Source organism: Callospermophilus lateralis, chromosome 6, assembly GCF_048772815.1.
Source record: "Callospermophilus lateralis isolate mCalLat2 chromosome 6, mCalLat2.hap1, whole genome shotgun sequence".
In the NCBI taxonomy this organism is placed as follows: domain Eukaryota; kingdom Metazoa; phylum Chordata; class Mammalia; order Rodentia; family Sciuridae; genus Callospermophilus; species Callospermophilus lateralis.
Window position 1 is genome coordinate 122033898 of NC_135310.1, and position 17731 is coordinate 122051628.

The window sequence follows — 17731 nt, forward strand, 5'->3', positions numbered from 1 at the left end:
CTTTTCCTTTTCTAGGGCTTTGAGATGAAGTTTGAGCTCATTTATTTGTTGTTTTTTTTTTTCTTTTAATGAGGAATGACCTACAGGCGATGAATTTCCCTCTTAAAACTGCTTTCATTGTGTCCCATAGATTTGAATATGTTGTGTCTGTATTTTCATTTATCTCTAAGAATTTCTTGATTTCCTCCTTTATGTCTTCTGTAACCTGTTGTTCATTCAGTAACATATTGTTCATTTTCCAGGTGATGTAGGATTTTTCCTTCCTTTCTTTTATCATTGATTTCCAGTTTCATTCCATTATGATCAGATAAAATGCATGGTATTATTTCCACCCCTTTATATTTGCTGAGGGTTGCCCTATGGCATACTATAAGGTCTATTTTTGAGAGGGATCCATGTGCTACTGAGAAAAAAGTATATCCACTTGATAATGGTTGATATATTCTATATATGTCACTTAAGTCTAGGTTGTTGATTGTGATATTGAGTTCTATAGTTTCTTTATTCAACTTTTGTTTGGAGGATCTGTTCAATGGTGAGAGAGGTGTGTTGAAGTCACCCATAATTATTGTGTTGTGGTCTATTTGATTCTTGAACTTGAGGAGAGTTTGTTTTATGAACGTCGAAGCACCCTTATTTGGTGCATAAATATTGATAATTGTTATGTCTTGTTGGTGAATGGTTCCTTTAAAAATTATATAATGTCCTTCCTTATCCCTTTGGATTAACTTAGTCTTGAAGTCGATTTTATTCGATATGAGGATGGCCACCCCTGCTTGCTTACGAGGACCGTGTGTGTGGTATATTTTTTCCCAACCTTTCACCTTCAGCCTGTGAATGTCTTTTCCAATCAGATGTGTCTCCTGGAGGCAGCATATTGTTGGATTTTTTTTAATCCATGTTACCAGCCTATGTCGCTTTATTGGTGAGTTTAAGCCATTAACATTTAGAGTTACTATTGATATATGGTTTGTACTTCCAGCCATGTTTAATGATTTATCTTTTTTAAAAATTTGGTTTGTTTCTCCATGATTAACTTTCCCCCCACCCTTTGGCTTTACCGAGGTACTTCCCACTGTTGGTTTTGGTTATTGTTTTCATTTCTTCCTCGTGTAGTGTTTTGCTCAAGATGCTTTGCAATGCTGGTTTTCTTGTTGCAAATTCTTTTAACTTTTGTTTATCATGAAAGATTTTTATTTCATTGTCATACCTGAAGCTTAATTTTGCTGGATACAAAATTCTTGGTTGGCATCCATTGTCTTTCAGTGTTTGAAATACGTTGTTCCAGGATCTTCTCGCTTTCAGCGTCTGTGATGAAAAATCCATTGTTAAACTTATTGGTTTACCCCTGAATGTAATCTGCCTCCATTCTCTTGTAGCTTTTAATATTTTCTCTTTGTTCTTTATATTGGACATCTTCATAACAATGTGTCTTGGCGTTGGTCTACTGTGATTTTGTATGCTCGGTGTCCTGTATGCATCTACAATTTGTATATCTGTTTCCTTTTTTATTTCTGGAAAGTTTTCTATAATTATTTCATTCAGCAGGTTGCTCATTCCCTTGGTTTGAACCTCTATACCTTCCTCTATCCCAATGACTCTTAAGTTTGTTTTTTTTTATGATATCCCATATCTCTTGGATGTTTTTCTCATGATTTTTTACCAGCCTTTCTGTGTTGGCTAGACTCTTTTCAAGATGATATATTTTGTCTTCATTATCTGACTTTCTGGCTTCTACTTGCTCCATTCTGTTAGTGATACTCTCATTTGAGTTTTTAATTTGGTTTATAGTTTCCTTCATTTCTAGAATTATTGTTTGATTTTTTTAATAATCTCTATCTCCTGATAAAGATGCTTATTTGCTTCTTTTATCTGTTTATGTAATTCATTTTCAATGTGTTCTTTCACTGTTTGAATTTGCTGTCTCATATCCTCTTTAAGATTCCATTCCATCTGTCTAAGGTATTCCTTGAGTTCTTTATTTGACCATTTTTCTGATGCCTCTAGGTCCTTCTGAATATTTAGGCTGTCCTGCATTGTTTGTACTCCTTTTCTTCCTTGCATTTTCATGCTGCTCATGTTACTTCTTGTCCTGTTTGACTGCTGAGTTACTGTTTACTCCTATAAATTTATTTGATGCTTGGGAGGAAAGGTATTAGAAGGGAAGGGAAGAAAAAAAAAGTCACTGTCGCCGCCGGTTTCAATGAAGTTATCTCCTCCGCCGCATTCTTGTGATGTCAGTTCTCTGCCATGGTGTTATCCCATGCAAATGGCAACAGTTCGTTCCCTTTGCTGGGTGACCAATGCAATGGGTGGGTCCTGACTGGCTCTCCCAAGTCCCAGTTGGTATTAACCTCCGCAGGTTCATAAGGGCCTACCAGTTGTTTCAGCGGGATCGTATAGTGCTGAGTCACTGTGGTTTGTCTGCGAGACGCAGGCGAACAGGAGCTTGAATTCAGCCGATCCGGACTCGGTGTGCGTTTTGAGAGGCCCAGACTGTTCGCCCCAGATCCTCATCAGCTCAGCATTGCCTAGTGATCCTGAGCAAACAGCATTTAGACGGTTTATGATTCCCTATGCCCGCACAGCTGAAGAGGTCAGAGACTTGATCTCTCTGCACCCACCTCCATGTTCTCCCAGAGATTTTGATACATTGTGTCTATCTAATTATTTACTTCTAAGATTTTTAAAATTTCCTCCTTGTTGTCTTCTGCAACCCACTGTTCATTCAGTGGCATATTGTTTAGTCTTTAGGTGATGGAGTATTTTTTTTCTTTATTTTGTCATTGATTTCCCAATTTCATTCCATTATGATCTGATAAAATGCATGGTACTATTTCTACTTTTTTTATATTTGTGAAGAGTTTCTTTGTGGCTTATTACATGGTCTATTTTAGAGAAGGATTCATGTGCTGCTGAGAAGAAAGAGTATCTGCTTGATGCAGGTTGAAATATTTTATATATGTCAGTTAAGACTAAGTCATTAATTGTAATATTGAATTCTATAGTTTCTTTTTTCAACTTTTGTTTGGAAGATCTATCCAGTGGTGAGAGAGGTGTTTTAGAGTCACCCATGATTATTGTGTTGTGGTCAATTTGACTCTTGAACTTGAGAAGAGTTTGTTTGATGAACATAGCTGCACCATTGTTTGGAGCATATATTTTATGCTTGCTATGTCTTGTTGGTGTATGGTTCCCTTGAGCAGTATGTAATGTCCATCTTTATCATTTTTTATTTACTTTGGCTTGAAGTCTACTGTATTTGATATGAGGATAGAAACCCCTGCTTACTTCCACTGTCCATGTGAGTGGTATGATTGTTCCCAACCTTTTACCTTCTGTGTATTTTTTTTCTATCAGATGACTCTCCTGGAGGAAGTATATTGTTGGGTCTTTTTTTAATCCAATCTGCTAGCCTATGTGTTTTGATTGGTGGATTTAAGCCATTAACATTCTGGGTTATTATTGAGACATGGTTTGTATTCCAAGACATATTTGTTTATTTTTATTATTTAACTTGACTTGATTTTCCTCTTTGATTAATTTTTCCTTTAGAGTTCTACCTCCCTCTGCTGACTTTCATTGTTGTCTTTGTTTCCTCTTCATGGAATATTTTGCCAAGGATGTTTTGCAGTGCTGGTTTTCTAGCTATAAATTCTTTTATCTTTTGTTTATCATGGAAAGTTTTTATTTCATCTTCAAGTATAATGCTTAATTTTGCTGCATACAAGATTATTGGTTGGCACCCATTTTCTCCCATTCTGTAAGTTGTCTCTGTACTCTGTTGATTATTTCCTTTGCTGTGCAGAATGTTATTTTTTGATGTAATTTCATTTGTCAATTTATGCTTTGGCTTCCTGTGCTCTGGGGGTTCTATCCAGAAAATCATTGCCCAAATTAATGCCTTGAAAATTTTCTCCCATGCTTTCTTTTAGTAATTTCATAGATAGTTAAATATAGATCTTCAATCCATATTGAGTTTATTTTTGTACAGGGTAAGAGACAGATCAAGTTTCAGTTTTCTGTGTGTGGACATCGAGTCTTCCTGGCACCACTGACTGAAAAAGCTGCCCTCTCTGGATGTATGTTTTGCTGCCTTTGTCAAGAACACTGTTGATAGATGTGTTTATTCCTGAAATATCTATTATGTTCCTTTGTCTATATGCCTGTTTGTATACCAGTACTATGCTGTTTTGGTCACTATGGCTCTGAAGTATGTCTTAAAAGCATGTATTATGATGTCTCCAGCTTTGTTGTTTTTCCTTGACTGTTTTGTCTATTCGGGATCTTTTGTGTTCCATATGAATTTTAGGACTGATGTTTCTAGTTTTGTGAGAAATGTCATTGGTATTTTGATGGGGACTAAAATGAATCTGCAGATTGTTTTGAATAGTATGAATATTTTCACAGTATTAATTCTTTCAATTCATGAACATGGGAGGTCTTTCTACCTTTTTGTGTCATTTTCATTTTCTCTCATCAGTATTTTGTACTTCTAATTTGAGGGAAATTTCATTTCCTTGGTTAATTTTATTCCTATTCCTATTTATTTGGTTGGTTTGGGGTTTTTGCTATTGTGAATGGGATTGCTTTTGTTATTTATTTTCAGCAAATTCATTATATGTATAAAAATGCTATTAATTTTTGTTACTTGATTTTGTTGATGTCTGTTGCTACTCACCAAATTTATTAACCAATTCTACTTTACTTTTGGTGAAGTCTTTGAATTTTTTTAAATAATTTTTATTGATTTTATTTTATTAAATAAATGATAGCAGATTGCATTGCAATTCTTATTACACATATAGAGTACAATTTTTTATATCTTTGAATATAGAGTATGTTCACATCAATTTATGCATTTACATGTACTTTTTTTGCATTACAATTCTTATTACACATATATATCATAAGTTTTCATATCTCTGTTTATATATAAAGTATGTTGACACCCAATTTGAGTCTTCATACATGTACTCTGGATAATGATGTTCATTACATTCCACTGTCCTTGCTAATCCCCTGTCCCATTCCTTTCCCTCCCACCCCTCTTCCCTATTTAGAAGTTATCTAATCATCCCATGCTCCCCCTACTTACCCCACTATGAGTTATCTTCCTTATATCAGAGAAAACAGTTGGCATTTGTTTTTTGGGGGATCGGCTAACTTCACTTGGCATTATCTTCTCCAGAGCCATCCATTTACCGGCAAATGCCATGGTTTTGTTCTTTTTTGTTGAGAGAGAGAGAGAGAGAGAGAGAGAGAGAGAGAGAGAGAATTTTTTAATATTTCTTTTTTAGTTTTCAGTGGACACAATATCTTAATTTTATTTTTATGTGGTGCTGAGGAATGAACCCAGCAATCCATGCATGCCAAGTGAGCACGCTACTGCTTCAGCCACAACTCATGCCCTTGTTCTTTTTTAATGCTGAGTAAAATTCAATTGTGTATGTATGCCATATTTTTTTATCCATTCATCCACTGAAGGGCATCTAGATTTTTACCACAGTTTAGCTATTGTGAATTGTGTTGCTATAAATATTTATGTGGCTGTGACCCTGTAGTATGCTCTTTTTAAGTCCTTTGTTTATAGTCCGAGGAGAGGTAGCTGGATCAAATGGTGGTTCCATTCCCAGATTTCCAAGGAATCTCCATACTGTTTTCCTTATTGGCTGTATCAATTTGCAGCCCCACCAGCAATGTATGAGTGTATGTTTTACCCCACATCCTCGCCAACACTTACTGTTGTCTTCATGATAGCTGCCATTGTGGCTAAAGTGAAATGATATCTTAGAGTAGTTTTGATTTGCATTTATCTGATTGCTAGAGATGATGAACATTTTTTCATATATTTGATGATTGATTGAATATCCTCTTCAGAGAACTGTCTGTAGAGGTACTTGGCCCATTTGTTGATTGGGTTATTTGTTTTTCTGGTGCTTAGTTTTTTGAGTTCTTTATATACCCTAGAGATTAATTCTCTATCTGATGTGTGAGGGGTAAAGGTTTTCTCCCAGCATGTAGCTCTCTGTTCACCTCATAGATTGTTTTTGTTGCTGAGAAGAAACTTTTTTCTTTGAAAAAATAAATAAAATTGACAGACCTTTAGCCATGCTAATGAAGAGAAGGAGAAAGAGAACTCAAATTACCAGCATACATGATGAAAAAGGTAATATCACAACAGACACTACAGAAATACAGAGGATAATTAGAAATTATTTTGAAACCTTATACTCCCATAAAATAGAAGACATTAAATGCAACAACAAATTTCTTAATTCCTATGATTTGCCCAGATTGAGTCAGGATGATATACACAATTTAAACAGACCAATATCAAGTGATGAAATAGAAGACACCATAAGAAGCCTACCAACCAAGAAAATGCCAGGACTGAATGGATAACACAGTTGAGTTCTACAAGACCTTTAAAGAAGAACTAATACCAATACTGTTCAATTTATTTCAGGAAATAGAAAAAGAGGCACTCATTCGAAACTCATTCTATGAGGCCAATATCACCTTGATCCCAAAACCAGGCAGACACATCAAAAAGTATTTCTATGTTCAGAATTCTCACCTGCAGACAGGGATAAGTTGAATTCCTCCCTTTGTACTCATATATCTTTTCTTTCTTTCTTTCTTTCTTTCTTTCTTTCTTTCTTTCTTTCTTTCTTTCTTTCCTTCTTTCTTTCTTTCCCTAATTGCTCTGGCAACAAATAAAATTAGTCATAATTGAATAAGACTAGTAATCTTCTACACACTTGGCTTGTTCCTGATCTTCAAGGAAATGCTTTCAGCTTTTCTCCATGCATCAATGTTAGCTGTGAGTTTGTCATATATACTCATTAAGTTTATCATATATACTTATTAAGATTGTACCTTAATTGTTAAGGTACAATCCTTTTATATCAAATTTGTTCTTGTATTTTTCATAAAGATATATTAAATCTTATTAAAATGCATCTGCTGTATGTATTGAGATGATCGTGTGGTTTTTTTATCCTTAATTTTGTTAATCTGCTATGTTACTTATTGATTTGTATATGTTGAATCATCCTTGTATCCCCAGGATAAAACCAACTAGTTCATGGTGAATAATCTTTTTGATGACCTGTTGAACTGCTAAACTCAATTTGCTAGCATTTTATTGAGAATTTTTGCATCTATGTTCATTAAGAATATTGGTCTATAGTTTCGTTTGTTGTTGTTTTGTCTTTCTCTTGCTTTAGTAATAGAGTAGCACTAGCCTCATAGAATGAGTTTGGAAGAGTTGCTTCTATTTAATTTCTTTGAAATAATTTCAGAAAAGCTGACATGAGTTCTTTAAAATTTGGGTAAATTTTGGCAATGAAGCCATCCAGTCTTAGGCTTTTCTTGGTTGGGAGATTATTTTATTGCTGATTCTATCTCATTACTTGTTATTCATCTATTCAAGTTTGTTATGTCCTTGTGGTTCAGTTTTAGTAAGTCCTAAGTGTATAGAAACCTGTACACTTCCTCTAGGTTTCCCAATTTGTTTTATATAGTTTCTCATAATAATCTGTAATGACCCTTTGTATTTCTGTGAAGTAAGTTATAATGTCTCTTTTTTCATCTTTGATTAACTTGGATCTTTACTTTGTTAGTCTACCTAAAGGTTTGTCAACTTAGTTTATGTTTTCAAACACCAAGTCTTTGTTTCAGTGATCATCTCTATTGGACTTTTTTCTATATTTCATTTATTTCTGCTCTAGTCTTTGAGGCTCTTCTTTTCTTCTACTAATTTGGAGTTTGGTTTTTCTTGTTTTTCTAAATCACTAAGATGCATCATTACGTTGTTTATTTGAAATCTTTCTATTTTTATATAGTCACTTATTGCTATAAACTTCCTTTTTAGTACCGCATTTGCTATATTCCATAAGTTTTGGTGTATTCTGTTCTTTCAAAAAAATTCAATCTTTTTTTCCTCAATTATCTTTTGTTCATTCAAAAGTGTGTTATGCAGTCTCCATGCAGTTGTATAATTTCATATATATATATATATATATACATACATATGTGTGTGTGTGTGTGTGTGTGTGTACCCAAGGACACTTAACCACTGAACTACATCCCAGTTCATTCTTTATTTTTATTTTGAGACAGGATCTTGATAAGTTGCCTATGGCCTCATTAAGTTGCTGAGACTGGATTTGAACTTGTTATCCTCCTGGTTTAGCCTCCTAAGCTGCAGGGATTACAGGCATGCACAACCCAGTTCAAAATTTTCTTTTTTGTTGACTTCTAGTTTTATTCCATTATAATCAGAAAACATACATAATGTGATTCCATTTTTTTTAATTTGTCAAGGCTTATATTGTGGCCTAATATATAACCTGTTCTAGATCAAGTTCCATGTGCCAATGAAAAGAATGTGTATTCTGTAGCTGTTGAATGGGATGATTTATAAATGTCTGTTATGTACATTTGGTGTACAATGTAGTTCAACCTGATATTTGTTGTTGTTATTGTTGTTTTGTTTTTAATATTTTTATTTATACATGGACACAATATCTTTATTTTTGTTTTATTTTTATGTGGTGCTGAGGATCAAACCCAGTGCCTCACATGTGAGAGGCTTGTGCTCTGCCAGAGCCACAACCCCAATTCTGTTGTTTTGTTTTGTTTTGCTTTTTTTGTTTGTTCTTAGTCTGGATGTTTTATTGATAAAAGTGAGGTGTTGAAGTCCTCTGTGATTACTAGGTTGGAGTCCATATCCCTCTATTAGGTCTAATAGCATATATTGGGTAATACTAGGTGCTCCAATACTAGGTGAATATAGATTCATAATTATTATATCATCTGTTGAATTATTATATTATCTGATAAAATAGACATTAGGATAAAAACTGTAAGAGACAAAGAAGGTCATTATATAATGATGAAGGGTCATCTTTCTTTTATAGGGCTCTGAGATGTAAAATTTACAGTGAGCTAAACAGACTTTTCTATAAAAAAGACATGCAAATGACAAACAAATATATGAAAAAAATAAAAAGATTAAGGATACTTAGGCTAGTTTCATAACTTAGCTACTGTAAATTGTGCTACCATAAACAGTACTTATACTTTTTGTCCTAAAATCTATTTTATCAGATATAGTTATTGCTACTACTCCTTGTTTTAGGTTTCCATATGCTTAGAATGTCTTTCTTTTTCAATTTGTATGTCTTTACTGATGAAGTGAGTTTCTTATGGGGGGCATATTGTTGAGTTCCATCTTTTTATTCATTCTGCTAACCTATATCTTTTCACTGGAGAGATTAGTCCATTTATTATTGATAGGTTATTATTGATAGGTAAGGATTTCCTCCTGCATTCTGTTAATTTTCTTCCAGTTGTTTTGAATGCTTTTCCCATTTTTGTTCATCTTTATAATTTGGCAGTTTTACTGTATTGATAACGTTTGATTCTGTTTTATTAGAAAATTAAAATGAGGTTCAATGAAACCTTTTTTTGTTTTATTGGTACATTATATATATATATATATATATATATATATATATATATATCCAATAGTGGATTTTATTGTGACATATTCATATATGCACATAACATAATTTGTTCCATATTATTCTCCAGTATTTCCCCTTCCCTTTTCCTTCCTCCTTCCCCTGGTCCTCTCCCTCTATTCTATTGATATCCTTTCTATTTATTTATATATGCTTTTAATTAGTACATGTTATAATCTGATGTGAGGTGTCCAATAGCTCACATGTGAGATAAGAAGAGAGGGTTCAGAGAATGATTGGGTTGTAAGAGACTTAACCCAATCAGTGAATTAATCCCCAATAGGATTAACTGAGTGGTAACTGGAGCAGGAGGAGTGTGGCTAAAGGAGGGGGGGTCATCGAATTCATGGCTTTGGGTATATATTTGTATTTGGCAAATAGAACTCTCCCTGTCTCTTTGCACTCTGATCATAATGTGAGCTTCTCTCCTCCACCACACATTTCTGCTGCCATATCCTGCCATATCCTGCCTCACCTTGAGCATCAATGTGAGGACCAGCTATCTATGAACTGAGACCTCTGAAACCATGAGCCCCCAAATAAACTTTTTTCTCTTCTAAAATTGTTCTGGTCAAGTCTTTTAGTCACAGCAGCAAAAAAGCTGTCTAAAACACTGCATTATAATTATACATAAAAGTACAATTCATTGTGATAAGTTCATACATACAGATACCATAATTTGGTCAATTTCATTCCCCAGTTTTTTTTATTCCCTTTACTCCTCCCTCCCTCTACATTACTGACATCCCTTCTATTTTTTTATGAGAATCTCACTTTTTTCTTTCCTTTTTCTCTCTAGCCTCTGCATATGAGAGAAAACATTTCATTCTTGAATTTCTGAATCTGGTTTATTTAATTTCATGTTCTCAAGTTCTATACATTTACCAGAAAATGACAGAATTTCATTCTTCTTTATGGCTAAGTAGAACTCCATTGTGTATTATATGTCAAATTTTCTTTATCCATTTTCTGTGAGGGATACCTAGGCTAGTTTCATAACTTAGCTACTGTGAATTGTGCTACCATAAACAATGAAATGAATGTATGACTATAGTATACTGATTGGATAAATGCCAAGGAATTGATTAGCTAAGTCATGTGGTGGTTCCATTTCCAGTCTCTTGAGAAATCTCCATACTGATATCCATAGTGGTTGTATTAATTTGTAGTCCCATAACAATGTAAAATTGTCTCTTTCCTCTCATATTCTTACCAGAATTTATTATTATTTACATTTTTAATGTTTGTCATTCTAACTGGGATGAGATGAAATTTCAGAGTAGCTTTGATTTGCATCTTCAAATGGTAATAATGCTCAACATTTTTTTCATATATTTTTTAGTCATTTGCATGTCTTCTTTATAGAAAAGCCTGTTTATCTCATTGCCCATTTTACAGCTCAGAGCCCTAGAAAAGAAAGAAAAAACTAATCTCAAAACCAGTAGGAATAGTAAAAATCAGAGTCAAAATTAATGAACTGAGCTGGGAACAGTGGAGTACTTCTGTAATCCCAGTGACTCAGGAAGCTGAGGCAGGAGGATCATGAGTTCAAAGCCAGCCTCAGCAAAAGCAAGGTGCTAAGCAATTCAGTGAGACCCTGTCTCTAAATAAAAAAAATTTGAAATAGGGCTGAGGATGTGACTCAATGGTCAAGTGCCCCTGAGTTCAATCCCCAGTACTCAAAAAATAATAATCATAATAATGAAATAGAAAAATAAAAAATGCAGTGTAACAAAAAGTTGGTTATTTGAAAAGGTAAACAAAATTAATTAGCCCTTAGTTAAATTAACCAAGAGACAGAAGACCCAAATCAACAAATCAAAGATAAGAAGGGATATATCACCACAGACATTTCTGAAATTCAGAAGATCATTAGGATTTATTACAAAAATTTTTATTCCAATAAATTGGAAAACCTATAAGACACTGATGAATTTATAGACACATAAGACCTACCTAAATTGAACCACTGGGAAATAGAAAATCTAAACAGACCAAAAACCATAAAAAGTCATCCAACAAAGAAAACCTTAGGACCAGATGGATTGTCACCTGAATTCTACCAGACCTGTAAAGAAGAACTAGTGTCAAGCCTTCTCAAATTTTTATGTTAATTAAAAATGGGAGGAACATTCCCAAATTCATCCAATTAAGCCAGTATCCACCTACTGGAAGAAAAAATAATAGAACTCTAAGAGTGCATTTTTCTTTTTTTTTTCTTTTTTAATTTTTATTTTTTAATTTTCTATTTTCTACTTCTTTTTCTCTCTCTCTTTCTCTTTATGGATTTCTTCGTTCCCCTTCCCCTACCTTTCCTCCCAAGCATTATGACTTCTATTACATGTAATTTACTAAATGCAAATAGGTGAATGTTCCGAGGATGTCTATAGTGCTCCCAAGTCCCTAGCTACCCTGAATACGCCTGTCTATTCTCCTGTTAATATCCTCCTTCAGTAGAGCAATCTTCCAAGGTATCTAAGATATACTAACCCCCATACCATCACATCACCTGACCTAAACACAAAGTCCTAAGACTAAACCACAGTTCTCTATATGCCACCAGAATCCGTATGCCTTTTATGAAACAAATGAATTTACTTTAAATTAAAATAAAACCCAACATCTCTAAACATTGTCTCCCATCACAAAGTAGAGATCCCGGAGCTATACAAAACCAAAACAAATTTATAGGAGAAAATAGTAACACAGCAGTCAAACACAGCTGGAAAGTAACGTGAGCATCATGAAAAAACACGGGAAAAAGGAACACAAAAAATGCAGGACAGCTTAAAGTTACAGCAGAACCTAGAGTCATCAAAGAAATGGTCAGATAAAGAACTCAATGCATACCTGATTCAGATGGAATGGAATCTTAAAAAGGTCATTTAGACAGCAAGTGCAAACAATGAAAGATCACTTCAACAATGAATTACACAAACAAATTCAAGAAGGAAAAGAAAAACTCTACTGGGATATAGAGGTTATAAAAAATCAAACAGAAATCTTAGAAATGAAGGAAATTATAAACCAAATTAAAAACTCAAATTAGAGTATTACCAGTAGAGTAGATCAAGTAAAAGTCAGAACATCAGACAATGAAGACAAAATATATCATCTTGAAAATAGTCTAGTCAACTCAGAGGGGCTGGTAGGAAACCATGAGCACAACATCCAAGAGATATGGGATATCATAAAAAAAAAAAACTTAAGAGTCATTGGGCTAGAGGAAGGTATATAGTTCAAAACAAAGGAATGAGCATTCTGTTAAATGAAATAATTTTTGAAAATTTTCCAGACATCAAAAATAAATGGATATCCAAATCCTAGAAGCCTACAGGATGCTGAATTTACAAAACCACAAGAGACCAACTCCAAGACACATTTTCATGAAGATATCCAACATAGAAAACAAGGTGAGAATATTAAAAGCTACAAGAGAAAGGAGGCAGATTAGATTCAGGGGTAAGTCAATTAGATTAACAGCTGATTTTTCATCACAGATGCTGAAAGTGAGAAGATCCTGGAACAACGTATTTCAAACACTCTAAGATAATGAGTGCCAACCAAGAATATTGTATCTAGCAAAGTTAAGCTTCAGGTTTGACAATGAAATAAAAATCTTTCACGATAAACAAAAGTTACAAGAATTCACAGACAGAAAACCAGCACTGCAAAGCACTATGGGCAAAACTCTACACAAAGAGGAAATGAAAAACAACAGCCAAAACCAACAGTGGGAAGTACCTCAGTAAAGGGGGGTGGAAACTAATGAAAGAGGAAAAAACAAACCAAATTAAAAACAAACAAACAAACAAACAAACATGACTGGAAGTACAAATCATATATCAATAGTAACCCTAAATGTTAATGGCTTAAACTCACCAATTAAGCAACATAGGATCGTAACCTGGATTAAAAAAAAAAAAAAAAAACAGTTCATTCAATATGCTGCTTTCAGGAGACTCATCTGATAGGAAAAGACATACATAGGCTGAAGGTGAAAGGTTGGAAAAAATCATACCACTCACAGGGACCTTGGAAGCATGCAGGGGTGGCCATACTCATATTGAATAAAATCAACTTCAAGCCTAAGTTAATCAAAAGGGATAAATAAGGACACTATATATTGTTAAAGGGAACCATTCACCAACAAGACATAACAATTTTCAATATATATGTCCCAAACAATGGTGCTGCTACATTCATAAAACAAACTCTCCTCAAGTTCAAGAGACAAATAGACCACAACACAATAATTATGGGTGACTTCAATACATCTCTCTCACCATTTCACAGATCTTCGAAACAACAGTTGAATAAAGAAACTATAGAACTCAATAACACAATTAATAGCCTAGACTTAACTGACATATATAGAATATACCAACCATCATCAAGTGGATATACTTTCTTCTCAGCAGCACATGGATCCTTCTCAACAATAGACCATATATTATGCCATAGGACAACTCTTAGAAATTATAAAAGAGTAGAGATAATACCATGCATCTGATCTGGTCATAATGGAATGAAACTGGAAAACAATGATAAAAGAAGGAAGGAAGAATCCTACATCACTTGGAGAATGAACAATGTTACTGAATGATCAATGGGTTACAGGAGATATAAAGGAGGAAATTAAAAAATTCTTAGAGATAAATGAAAACACAGACACAACATATTCAAATCTATGGGACACAATGAAAACAGTTCTAAGAGGAAAATTCATTGCTTGGAGTTCTGTCCTCAAAATAAATAAATAAATAAATAAATAAATAATCTCACACTTCATCTCAAAACCCTAGAAAAAGAAGATCTAAACAACAGCAAATATAGTAGAAGGCAAGAAATAATTAAAATCAGAGCTGAAATCAATGAAATTGAAACAAAAGAAACAATTGAAAAAATTGACAAAACTAAAAGTTGGTTCTTTGAAAAAATAAATAAGACCGACAGACTCTTAGCCATGCTAATGAAGAGAAGAAGAGAGAGAACTCAAATTACTAGCATATGGTATGTAAAAGGCAATATCACAACAAACACTACAGAAATAAAGAAAACAATTAGAAATTATTTTGAAACCTTATACTCCAATAAAATAAAAGATAGTGAAGGCATTAATAAATTTCTTAAGTCATATGATCTGCCCAGATTGAGCAGGAGGATATATACAACTTAAACAGACCAATATCAATTGAGGAAATAGAAGAAGCCATCAAAAGACTACCAACCAAGAAAAGCCCAGGACTGGATGGATACATAGCCGAGTTCTATCAGACCTTCAAAGAAGAACTAATACCAGATGGGTATACAGATGGGTATATAGCAGAGTTTTACAAAACCTTTAAAGAAGAACTAATACCAATACTTTTCAAGCTATTTCAGGAAATAGAAAAAGAGGGAGCACTTCCAAATTTATTCTATGAGGCCAACATCACCCTGATTCCTAAACTAGACAAAGACACTTCAAAGAAAGAAAACTACAGACCAATATCACTAATGAACATAGATGCAAAAATCCTCAATAAAATTCTGGCAAATCAAATACAAAAACATATCAAAAAGATCATGCACCATGATCAAGTAGGATTCATCCCTGGGATGCAAGGCTGGTTAAATATACAGAAATCAATAAGGTTATTCACCACATCAAAAGACTTAAAGATAAGAACCACATGACCATCTCAATAGATGCAGAAAAGGCTTTCAACAAAGTACAACATACCTCTATGTTCAAAACACTAGAAAAACTAGGGATAACATGAATTTACCTCGACATTGTAAAAGCTATGTATGCTAAGCCTCAGGCTAGCATCATTCTAAATGGAAAAAAAAATTGAAAGCATTCCCTATAAAATCTGGAACAAGACAGGGATGCCCTCTCTCACCACATCTATTCAACATAGTTCTCATAACACTGGCCAGACAGACAATAGAAATTAAAGGCATAAAGATAGGAAAAGAAGAACTTAAATTAGCACTATTTGCGGATGACATGATTTTATACCTAGAAGACCCAAAATGTTCTACCAAGAAATTTCTAGAGCTGATAAATGAATTCAGCAAAGTGGCAGGATATAAAATCAACACACATAAATCAAAGGCATTCCTGCATGTAAGTGACAAATCCTCTGAAATGGAAATGAGGACAACCACCCCATTCACAATATTCTCAAAAAAATAAAATAAAATAAAATACTTGGGAATCAACCTAACAAAAGAGGTGAAAGAGCTATACAACGAAAACTACAGAACCCTAAAGAGAAAAATAGAAGACCTTAGAATATGGAAAGATATACCTTGTTCATGGATGGACAGAACCAATATCATTAATATGGCCATATTATCAAAAGTACTCTACAGGTTTAATGCAATGCAACCCAAAATCCCAATGGCATTCCTCACAGAAATAGAAAAAGCAATCATGAAATTCATCTGGAAAAATAAAATACCCAGAATAGCAAAAGTAATTCTAAGCAGGAAGAGTGAAACAGTTGGTATAGCGATACCAGATTTTAAATTATACTACAGAGCAATAGTAACAAAAACAGCATGGTACTGGTACCAAAACAGGTGGGTAGACCAATGGTACAGAGGAGAGGACACAGAGACCAATCCACAAAATTACAACTACCTTATATTAGACAAAGGTGCTAAAAGCATGCAATGGAGAAAGGATAGCATCTTCAACAAATGGTGCTGGGAGAACTGGAAATCCATATGCAACAAAATGAAATTGAATCCCTTTCTCTCACCATGCACACAAGTTAACTCAAAATGGATCAAGGAGCTAGGAATCAAACCAGAAACTCTGCATCTAATAGAAGAAAAAATTGGCCCTAATCTCCATCTAGTGGGGTCAGGCTCCAAATTCCTTAATAGGACATCTATAGCACAAGAGTTAAAATCAAGAATCAACAAATGGGACGTATTCAAACTAAAAAGTTTTTTCTCCACAAGAGAAATAAGAAGTGAGGTAAATAGGGAACCTACAGCTTAGGAACAAATTTTTACCCCTCACACTTCAGATAGAGCACTAATTTCCAGAGAATACAAAGAAATATAAAAGTTAAACAACAAGAAAACAAATAACCCAATCAACAAATGAGCCAAGGATCTGAACAGACATTTCTCAGAGGAGGATATAAAATCAATCATCAATTACATCAAAAAATGCTCACCATCTCTAGCAATCAGAGAAATGCAAATTAAAACCACTCTAAGATACTATCTCACTCCAGTAAGAATGGCAGCCATTATGAAGTCAAACAATAACAAGTGTTGGTGAGGATGTGGGGAAAAGGGTACACTTGTACATTGCTGGTGGGATTTCAAATTGGTACAGCCAATTTGGAAAGCAGTATGGAGATTCCTTGGAAAGCTTGGAATGGAACCACCATTTGACCCAGCTATTCCCCTTCTCGGACTATACCCAAAAGACCTAAAAAGAGCATACTACAGGGATACAGCTACATCACTGTTCATAGCAGCACAATTCACAATATCTAGACTGTGGAACCAACCTAGATGCCCTTCAATAGATGAATGGATTTGAAAAATGTGGCATTTATACACAATGGAATATTACTCAGCAGTAAAAAATAACATAATCATGGAATTTGCAGGGAAATGGATGACATTAGAGCAGATTATGCTAAGTGAGGTTAGTCAATCCCTAAAAAAAATGCTGAATGTCTTCTTTGATATAAGGTGGTGACTCAAAACAGAGCAGGGAGGAAGAGCATGAGAAAAAGATTACCATTAAACAGGGACAAGAGATGGGAGGGAATGGGAGAGAGAAGGGCAATTGCACAGAAGATGGAAGGAGACCGTCATTGTTATACAAAATTACATATAAGATGGTGTGAGGGGGAAGAAAAAAAAAGAGAGATAGAAATGTGTTACAATAGATGGGGTAGAGAGAGGTGATGGGAGGGGAGGGGAGGGAAGGTGGGATAGGAAGCACAGCAGAACACAACAGACACTAGTATGGCAGTATGTATAAACATGGCTGTATAACCAATGTGATCCTGTAATATGTACACTGGAAAAATAAGAATTTATACCCCATTTGAATCTAAATAAATACATAAATAAATAAATATATGTATTTGTCCACCTACAACTAAAAAATAAACATTTTTTTTTAAAAAAATCATGGTTTTGAATCATTTTTCATTACAGGGGAAAATGTCCAC